We start from the raw sequence: 10,195 nt of genomic DNA on the forward strand, positions 1-10,195 counted from the left end.
CCAAATTCCTAGCTTCACGGCCAGCAACTCGCAGAACGCGATGGTGGGGCCATTGGTGTCTCCGACGCTGGCACGGGAGCTTAATGCACCCGGGTGTACGCCGGCCGGCACCTCTGCAGCAAGCGGCCCCTCCGTCAACTACACGCCCGCCGTTGGCGGTGCCTCGACATTAGCCGAGCTCGACGCCATCATCACGGTAACTAATTAAGCCTCTCTTGGCCGAGGACTTCATCTCCTTGCCTTTGACTGGGCATCCCTGACGCCCTACATGTTTTCGCAGGGCGCCGCCGATGTTCCGTGCACTCTCCTGCACGTCGTGAACAACGAGTTGGTCGATGTTGCCAAGGGCAAAATCGTTCAACCGGGCAACCCCTTGTTCCACGGTACCCAGATGCCACCCAACTTGTTTAGGGTTCAACTGGTTCGGGTGCTGCCAGGCTGCGACGAGTTGTTACCTCCGATTCGACCCGTCGGGGCCGATGATGATGACGTGATGACCCTCAGCACCTGCCTGAGCTGGCCCCTGCTTTGGCCGAAGAGCCAGATTCGTTTGGGGGCGGGGGACACCACCCCAAAGACAACACCGCCAGTCGTGCCGGCGCCAAGTCGGCCCCATGGCAAGACCGCCGCAACGGTGCCGGACATCCCTATGCCACTGGATCCAAACATCCATATGGCACAGGATCAGAACGACGACGACGATGATACATTTGCCAACGTCGATCAGTACTTTGCCGATCATGGGTACGATGGCGACTTCATGGGGCCTCCTTCTCAAGAACCCAACCCAACAAAAGACGTGCGTGATCTAGCTGGTACCGCGGAGAAGCCAAGTTGCAACAGGCGTCATCTGCCGTTCAGCTCTCAGGAGACGCCTCCAGCTGCCGACTTCACCGAGCCTTAGATAGGCGAGGTGCGAAATATTATCAGCCCCAACACACTCAAGAAGGCGGTCTGTGAGCAGAACTTGGTCCCATTACAGGAGAAGAAGAAGGCACGCAAAAGAAAGACTAACAAGGGTGCGGGCCAGCCGGCACCGAGTATGATCCGTGCTCAGGACGGGCCACCTTCACCTGAGGATATCTCGAGGAGGGTGCATGTGGCGGGTAGGCCGATGCTACCGAGAAATATGCTCGATGCTGCAACCGGTGCTATGCGGAGTCCGCATGATAGTGTTCTTTCTTTGGAGAAGTGGCGTCTCGGAGAGAAGGATGTGGCATACCCGGTTTTCGCGGCCAAGGTGCCAGAGGGCAAGGGCTTTGTGGATAACTCCATCGGGGGTACGATCGTCCTGCGGTTTGATGACATCCACGCTATGTTGAACCTTCATCCGCTGCACTACACCTTCGTTCGGCTATTTTCGCTGAGTATGGAGATGCGGATCATTCTCGACAAGACCCCGGACATCGTGATAGTCGACCCCTTCTATGTGCGTGCCAAGATCTTGGGCAGCGCTGGGGACCGGCAAGTCGCGACTTCTTACCTCAAAGGCGTCATTCTGGCAAACCAAGATAAGGATAACTTCCTCGTGCCTTACTTTCCCGAGTAAGTCCTCCCCTCGACCGCCCCGTAACATATGAATTCTTAGATTTCGATCGTTTTTCTTTTAACATTCCGTGTTTTCTGCAGTGACACACATTGCACGCTCATCCTCCTAAGCCCCAAATATTCCATGGCCACGTATTTCGACCCGGACCGTCAGTCGAACGTAGACTACACAAATGTCAAGAAGTTTCTTGATGATGTTCTCCCCGGCTACGTCAAATCTGGAGGCACCTTCACCAGGCCTATTCGTAAGTACGGCAAGCACGTGTTCTCCCACAATACGATGTTCTGCTGCGTCAAGCAGCCGCCTGGCGGTCAGAAGGGTGCCTACTACGCCATCCATCACATGCGGGCGATCGTACGGGACCATCATCAACTTCTGCTACCGAGTAAACTGAAAGATTGGGCTGCGAGCGTGTCGGCAATCCAGGACGCGGACATCAGACAAGAATTCTTTCGCATCCAGTCGGAGTTTGCGGAAATCATCTATCAAGATGTCCTTCGTACCCCAGGGCAGTTCTACCTCAAAAATCAACCGTCCAACAGTGACATCGACACAATGCTACAAATGCAGGCTGACAACGACCGTTATTTCATGACTCCCACGATAGACGGCGGCTTCATCCATGCTCCGGTCCCTTGAGTCGAGTCGAAAGCAGTGATGCTGTGTCTAGTTCTGAAACATCGATTGGCTCATGTTGTAATTAAACTTTAATGAACTTGTAGTATGTCTCTTTGGTTTCGAGAGTCGTTCAACTTAGATGTAATCGATGCTATTAATGTCTTGCTTTTCTCTTCCGATCGTTCTGTTGCATACTTATATATTGCTTATGTATTGTCTGTGAATTGGTACTAACGTTTCGTTTGGCTACTGCATAGCGATGCCGTCGTATGTCGTGTACAAGGGTAAGGTTCCCGGAGTCTACGATGACTGGGAGGAGTGTCAGAGATAGGTTCACCGATTCAGCGGTAACAGTTACAAAGGGTACACCACTAGGGCCGAGGCCGAATCTAGATACGCCCGCTATCTAGCAGGAGAGGGGAGGGAGCGCTGGAGGAACCGGATGAAGACGAGTTTCATCGTGATGATGCTCATCGTGATGATCGCAGCTCTCTTCTATGTGATGGTAGTTTAGATGATCGATATCGACTTGTAATGTGAAGACAAACTCGCTACTCGCGGTCTCGAGACTTGTAATATAATGTTCTATCTTTGTTCGGTCTTTTCAATTCGGAGACTAATATGATGAATTGTATTCCGAGACTAATATGATGAATTGTATTCAGAGACTAATCTTCTATTGTATTCGATGAATCTGTTGTTGATGTGTGCTGTCTATATTTTGTCCAATTATACATTTTGTAACTTGTGCAAAAAACAGAAAATTAAAAAAAACTAATATTCATACTAATGGCGCATCACATCACAGTGCGCCATTAGTATGCCAAAGGATACTAATGGCGCATCATTAAACAGTGCGCCATTAGTATGCCGAAGTTACTAATGGCGCATCTTGTTGTTGTGCGCCATTAGTATGCCAAAGCACCTGGGTATACATGGCCCCCTGGGAGGCATACTAATGGCGCACTGTTGTATATACTAATGGCGCATCTGAGGTGCGCCATTAGTATACCAGATACTAATGGCGCACCTGTGGTGCGCCATTAGTAAAATATACTAATGGCGTGGCACTAATGGCGCACCACTAATGCGCCATTAATTGCCAAATTAGGTGCGCCATTAGTAGGCCTTTTCCTAGTAGTGTAGGATTAACTAAACCTAGCTAATTTAGCTTAGCTACTGACATGCGGGCCCCGCCTAGCTAACTAAGTTAGTTAGGGCTAATCCCATTTAGGTTAGTTACGTTAGTCGCTGACCAGTGGGCCCAGCCCAGTTAGTTAGGGCTAACTAACTTAGTTAGTTGACTGGGTCACTGACCAGTGGGTCCCACTGGTCAGGTTTGACCTAGTCGACGCCTTTGGCCTGCTGACGTCACCCCGACATCATGCTGACGCAGTATATGCTTCTGGGATTTTAATAAGTCAGAAATGATTTATTTATTTTCAGAAAATACCCAAAACTTCTAAAAATCATAGAAATTCAACCGTAACTCCAAATGAAATAAATTATATATGAAAAATGACCAGAAAAATCCAATCTATCCATCTGGACCATTTTCGTACATGTTAGAACAACTTATGGCTGTTGTTTAGACCAAATCATATAAATGGCATTTAAACCCTCACATATGGAGTTTGAATTGAACCAAGGGTTCAAACCAACTCCATTTAACATGTTTCTAGTTGCATTAGCTCAAAACATAGCATATTGACAGGTCATGATCCTGCATCATATTGTGCATTGCATTGATTGTGCTCTCCTTCTTTATTGCTGGTATTTGTCCCCCCCGGTAGACGTATGTTTCGACGACGTGTTCGATGACACCGATGAAGAGCTATATCATCTTCACAAGTGCCAGGCAAGGAAAAACCCCTTGCTCATTCCGATACAATCCCACTCTCTCGCTCCTGCTCTCTTTTAGTGCATTAGGACAACAATGTTTCATCTGTTACTTGCCGTGGTAGTTGAACCCCTTATCCTCTGCATGACCTGTCATTGCCACCGTAAATAGATGAAACCCACTAGCATGAGTAGGAGTTGTTTGAGCCCTGATGTGCCTACTCATTCATGCTTGTTTGTCATGCCTGCTATTGCATAGAATTATGTTAGGTCTGATTCATCGAGGATGAATCGGAGGAGTGTGAACATGTCCTACTGTTAAGAGCTAAGTGTGTGAACATGATTTGGTAAAGGTATCGATGAGAGGCCATGTAGGACTACATGGTGGGTTGTTTCATTGAATCCGTCCTTAGGAACTGAGTTCTGTGTTTGTGATCCATGAAACAACTACTACCACACATTGGTCCTTGAAATATGACCCCGCTCGACTTATTGACCCCTCTCATCCTCTGTCTAGGAGTTGCAACTAGTTTCTGGTGTTTATAGGATATGTGTTGGCGGCCGTGCGTAGCGCTGACCCTAGGGGTGGGCTATGATGTGGTAGATACACTGTGGCACGGTGTACCGGGCGCCCGTTTGGTGTCTCGGGAACCCTGCACACATCGTTTGGGGCTGTGAGCGAAACTCCGGCCGGATCTCCTCGCGGATGGAACCCGAATAGGCGATAAACCTGGACTAGCAACTTGTGCGGTTAGTCAGGTTGTGGTCTACACCCACGTTGGCTTTCGCTTGAAGTCTGTCGAGCACATGTCGTGTGTAGACACCAAGTGGTGGAAACATGTGTGACGAAGTACACCCCTGCAGGGTATAAAACTATTCGAATAGTCGCGTCCGCGGTAAAGGACTTCTGGATTGCCTATAACAGTTCATAGAGAAGTGAAAGTGGATACTCTAAAATGCGCAAGATAAGCGTGAGTGCTATGGATGGCGTTCTCGTAGGGAGACGTGGGCGGATCCATAGTGGTGTATTGATATGGTGAATATGTGGACTTGTGTGCGCCACCTCAAAAGAGTTGCTTGCAGTCATAGTTTAAGATAGCCACCGAGTCAAAGCTGGCTTGCTGCAGTTAAACTCCACCACCCCCTGCTGATACCGATGCATATGTAGCTAGTTCTGATGTAAGTCTTGCTGAGTGCTTTTGTACTCACGTTTGCTTAATTTATGTTTTGCAGAGAGACTTCAGTCTCGCTAGTAGTTTCACGTCGACTTCGACGTTTAGCTTGATACCTCAGCTATGATCTTGTGCCCTCGGCATGATCTGGTAGATAGTCAGGCTTCTCAGCCTTTTTCGTTTGTAGATGTCTGTACTCAGACATGTTAAGCTTCCGCATGTGCTTTGATTTGTTTGCTATGATTGTTGGGTCATGAGACCCATGTTTGTAATATCTCGCTCCTCGGTGCCTAATGAATAAATACTGGAATCGTAGAGTTATGTTGTGATGCCATGTTGTATTTACACATGTCGAGCATATTGTGTGTATGATTGAAATGCTTACTATGTGTAGGATCTGACAATCTAGTTGTTTATCCTTGGCAGCCTCTCTTATGGGGAAATGTAGTCTATTGCCTCCTTGAGCCATAGTAGTCCTCTACAGCCCGGTTCACCGGAGTCCTGCTAGCCCAGCACTACTGCTCAGGAAACTTGACTGACCGGCATGTGTTTCACTTCGTTCCTGTGTCTGTCCCTTCGGGGAAATGTCACACGGTGACATCCGGAGTCCTGCCTAGCCTGCTACAGCCCGGTTCACCGGAGTCTTGTTAGCCCAGTGCTACAGCCCGGATTCACACGCTGCTGACCGACATGCTCGAGGTTGATTTATGTATGTCTGTCCCCATAGGTTAGTGCCGCTTTGGGTTCACGACTATTCATGTCGGCCTGGGTTCTCTGTCATATGGATGCTAGCGACACTATCATATACGTGAGCCAAAATGCGCAAATGGTCGCGGGCCATGGTAAGGCGACACCCGTGGGAATACCGTGCGTGAGGCCGCAAAGTGATATGAGGTGTTACCGGCCAGATTGATGTGACTTGGAATCGGGGTCCTGACAGCTTTGGTATCAGAGCCTGACTGCCTGTAGGATTACCAAGCCAAACTGGTCGGAGTTGAGTCTAGAAATGCTTTAGCTATATAAGGGAATTGATTGTGGGACGGAACGTAAGGCTCTTTTTACTCCTTTACCTTATGCCCTTCTGATCTGAGTCACCCTCTTCTCTTCTACGGGGATTAAGAACTAGTCTTCTCATCTATCTATCAGGATCACGTGTTACTAATCCGTAGACTTGTAGGATTGTTGGATTCAAGTCTCAGTTCAGTTTCTATTACTTCTGTATGTTCATAGCTGGCCTCAGAACCTTGATATTGTGATGTTAAGTGGTTATGCCACTATTTTGCAGGATGTCTCAAATATTTTTGAGCATTTATAGCCGTTATGCTGTCCGAGTCATACCAGGTTTCTAAATAGTCTGATGCATTTGTAAATTCCTTCTTCCCGTTCTCGATGTTCCTTTGGGCCAGATTAAGCACACTACACGGTCTGTGAGGTACTCCGTTGCCTCGGCGTATATGTTGGAGCTACTATTATGACTCTAGGTGTCTTATGAAACCATCTAGTAATCTATCCATGTTTTGAGTTCCCAGTGTGATGAATCTGGCCACCATTCTTGAAAGCATTCCGTGATGCCACTTAGTAGCAGGCATTCTACTCCTGGGTTTTTTAAACCGAGATTCACACTACCTACCTCGTGTTGAAAGTGTTTGCTAGATCCTTTAGGATATTAGTAACCTTGCGATAGTCCTCGAGGTCCGTGGTACATCGTTCTTCCAGTACCATGAACCAATACGACAAGAGTTCTCTTGAACCAAAAGATCACAACACGAGTGCTTTCAATGAGTTCTCCATTCTACCTTGTGAATCTGCTGGTTCTTCCTTTCTGCATGGGTTATCCAGAAGAAATATTGAGCTTTGCTCGACACACTAATCTATGCATCCACAACTCAGAAAATCAGATGTTCTTTTGAGTTGTCCCTCTTTAGTTGTCTTCTGACCTTCGTCTATCAATTGATAGTCAGGAGTAGTTGTGCATTCATGTTCATCGATGCCTTTAACTCTTGTGGTCTGTTAAGCCATTCTATTCCAGAATGACTAGGAGAAACAAACTCCAGTACCTCGTCCATATCCAGGATTGGGTCAAACTAGTTGTGTATCGCAGATCAAATGCCAAACCAGCTTTTGTTCTGTTCTACCTTGGAGTATTACCCTATTCATGTCAAGAATATCATAGGAATTGCACCATCTCTTATGAATTTTTGACGCAGTGATTCTTCTTGCCATCATTGTTCATTCCTCGGCTCCCGTGTTATTATAACCGGAATGCTCGCAAGTGAGTCGTGATGTGTGAAATCAATACTCCTAGCAACTCCGTTGCTTGGTAGTTAATGGACAATATTCTCATTCTTAGCGTGTTGGTTATTAAATCATCATCCTAAGATTGATCGTGCTATCTAGTCCTTATTTCTGGTACACTCCTCGATCAATGAGTTAGGATTATGCCAATCCCTCACTCTTTTGATCATATCATCTTGCCTTGAAAAGCAAGGTTGTTCTCGAGCTTAGTAACATATCGGTGGTTCGTGATTTTTCCGGAGATCTTCTGGAAGTATTACCTGGTTGTCACCTGACCGCTATGTTGAGTTCGTGATCATGTTGGTTTTCCTCTAAACCACCCATTCTCCAAGAATCTGTGCTGGATATCCCTGAGCTAGTTGGTTGAGCTAGACAACAACTTGGAGAGATGGAAGATAAAGCTTTGCTTAACTTAGTTCATCTCTAAGGGATATCTTCTGTGTGTGTGTGTGTTGAAGAAAGATGATATCTCCATTGATTGGTCCTCGTGACCAGTTGTTGGATCTATTTCCTTGTCAAAACTTTGACTTGAGTATGGGCTATCGTCAAGTCAAATCAGAACCAACAATGTTCGTAATGTTGTCTTACTCGTGGTTGATCCCTCGAGCATACACCATTACATCCTTTGGTCTAACCAATGTTATCGCCGTGTTCACATGATGGTGGAAGTCCAGTAATATGGAAATTTCGATGAGTTGTTGTTGAGCCCATCAGCAGCATTTTGTCTCCCCCATGATTTATGTTGAACATCAACCTAGTGTTGAAAACTTGTAAGCAATGCCTTCGTGTCCCGTTCATGAAGCATATGTTGGATGAAAGAAGTGACCTTCTCCGGTTCACGTGCATTTGGTGTAAGTTGCTGCCGTGAGTTCGAGAAAGGTTGTTTTTTTCCTCTGTTACCATCCCAAGTCAGCTATGCATGTGCGAATGTATTCTATTGTTTGGTAGATTAATTACCTCCACCCCATATGTATTCCCTAGCACACCAAGCCACTGATTGAATTGTTCAAGGAAAAGGAGTTACTGTGTGAATACTAGTTCATGCACAAGGACTTCGATATCCTCAATGATGGTTCCCCACCTGAACTGGGTAGTGTTTTATTGTAAGACTTCTACATGGTCATGCTTGTCTTGGACAACGTGTTCACATATATGTAGCAGAACCAGCTCATGTTTTGGAGTTTACTATCGTAGTTCAATTCCCGAGAATCTCGCAACATCGTCTCGTCGGTTTGTGTTGCAAACTTTCTTTCCGGACATGTTGTCTGAAATATCCCGTTACCAACCAGATCTGAATCTCAGGCAGATATGATGGTTGGAGCTATTCCAAGATTTATGATGTAGGTCCCGACAAGGTTGATGTTCTGGCCGACACACCTAGCCGGAAGATCTATCGTTGAAGTATATTGATTGAGCTATTTGACCATCTTCTCCATGAGGATTTAGTGCAACTTATTCTAGAAGTTGTTCCTCAGGGGTCGTTGTGCTCTCGGTTTCCTCGATTATGGTAGAACCATTCAAACAGTGGAATCAGTCTCTACTGTTGAGTTTATCCTCAGTTACTAAAATCATTCCCAACATTTGCATTTTGTTCCCAGCTTGCACCGCTGTTGTGCCATTCTTTCTTGGACTACCTTCTCGGTAATTCTTGGTTAGGATCATCTTCAACAGCGGTACTACCATGGGTCCCATCCATTTTTGATGATAAGCAAAATCATCCATTGCGTTGTCTTCAACAAGGTAGTCCACATCATCCATTCTAGTCTGGGTATGCCATCCCTTCTTACTCCTCCAAACGATTTTTTTGAATTTCCTTAGGCTGGTATAAAGAGTTTCAATGATCTCCGAATAAAAAGTAATTCTTTTTGCCACTTAAGGGAATAATTCTACGAGTCACCTTCCCTGAGGTGCCCCGTTGTGGAATCATGGCAATTTTCCCTCGCTACTTTGAAACCCTCGTCAATTGTTTCTTCCGTCCTTTTTAAGGTGTGCTTTGCCTCTCAGGTCAAGAGATGCTCAATGTCTCATTCCGCAAGTTGATCTTGAATAGCTCAATCTTCAAGAAGATCAATCCTGTAGAGTCTCCTTCCATCGTCATCGTGTTGAATGAAGATCTCGAAAACAAAGACATCAAGATCATTATGATGCAATGTATCAACAGCTACCAGAAGGGCAAATCGATCATGAGGATTGTGATAGTTTTGTGACCACCTTTTACCTAACCTCACGTCTTGAATCTCGGGACGAGATTCTTGTATAGTGGGGGTGAGTTGTCACATCCCTAGCTAGTCACTGCTTGTCCTTGCATCAATCTTCTTGCGTCATGTTTAAAATTATGAAAGTTGAATTGGGGAAAGTAGAAAGCCTCAGAAATCATTTCTAAAAATAATCAACATTAAAAAATTGCTTCAAATAAACCCAAGAAAATGTTCCTGTTCATTTCTGAAAATATTGGCAAGAGGTAAAATTCAAACCAATATTTTTGGAATCACAGAAATATTTATTTGGGTCTTTGAATTAAGTCAATGCTTATTTGAATTGGAGATATAAATTCCTATAAATACTTTTATAACTCCAATAATCTTGAAAACTTGTGATTGGCTCTGAATATGTTATATCAGGCGACATGATAATTTTCAGAAGCTACAAAAATGATTTGGTTTAGAAACTAAATCAAAACAGAGGAATAAAAATAGAAAACAGTAAGAGAAATAGAAACTGA

This window comes from Triticum dicoccoides, chromosome 4A (genome assembly GCF_002162155.2).
Source record: "Triticum dicoccoides isolate Atlit2015 ecotype Zavitan chromosome 4A, WEW_v2.0, whole genome shotgun sequence".
In the NCBI taxonomy this organism is placed as follows: Eukaryota; Viridiplantae; Streptophyta; class Magnoliopsida; order Poales; family Poaceae; genus Triticum; species Triticum dicoccoides.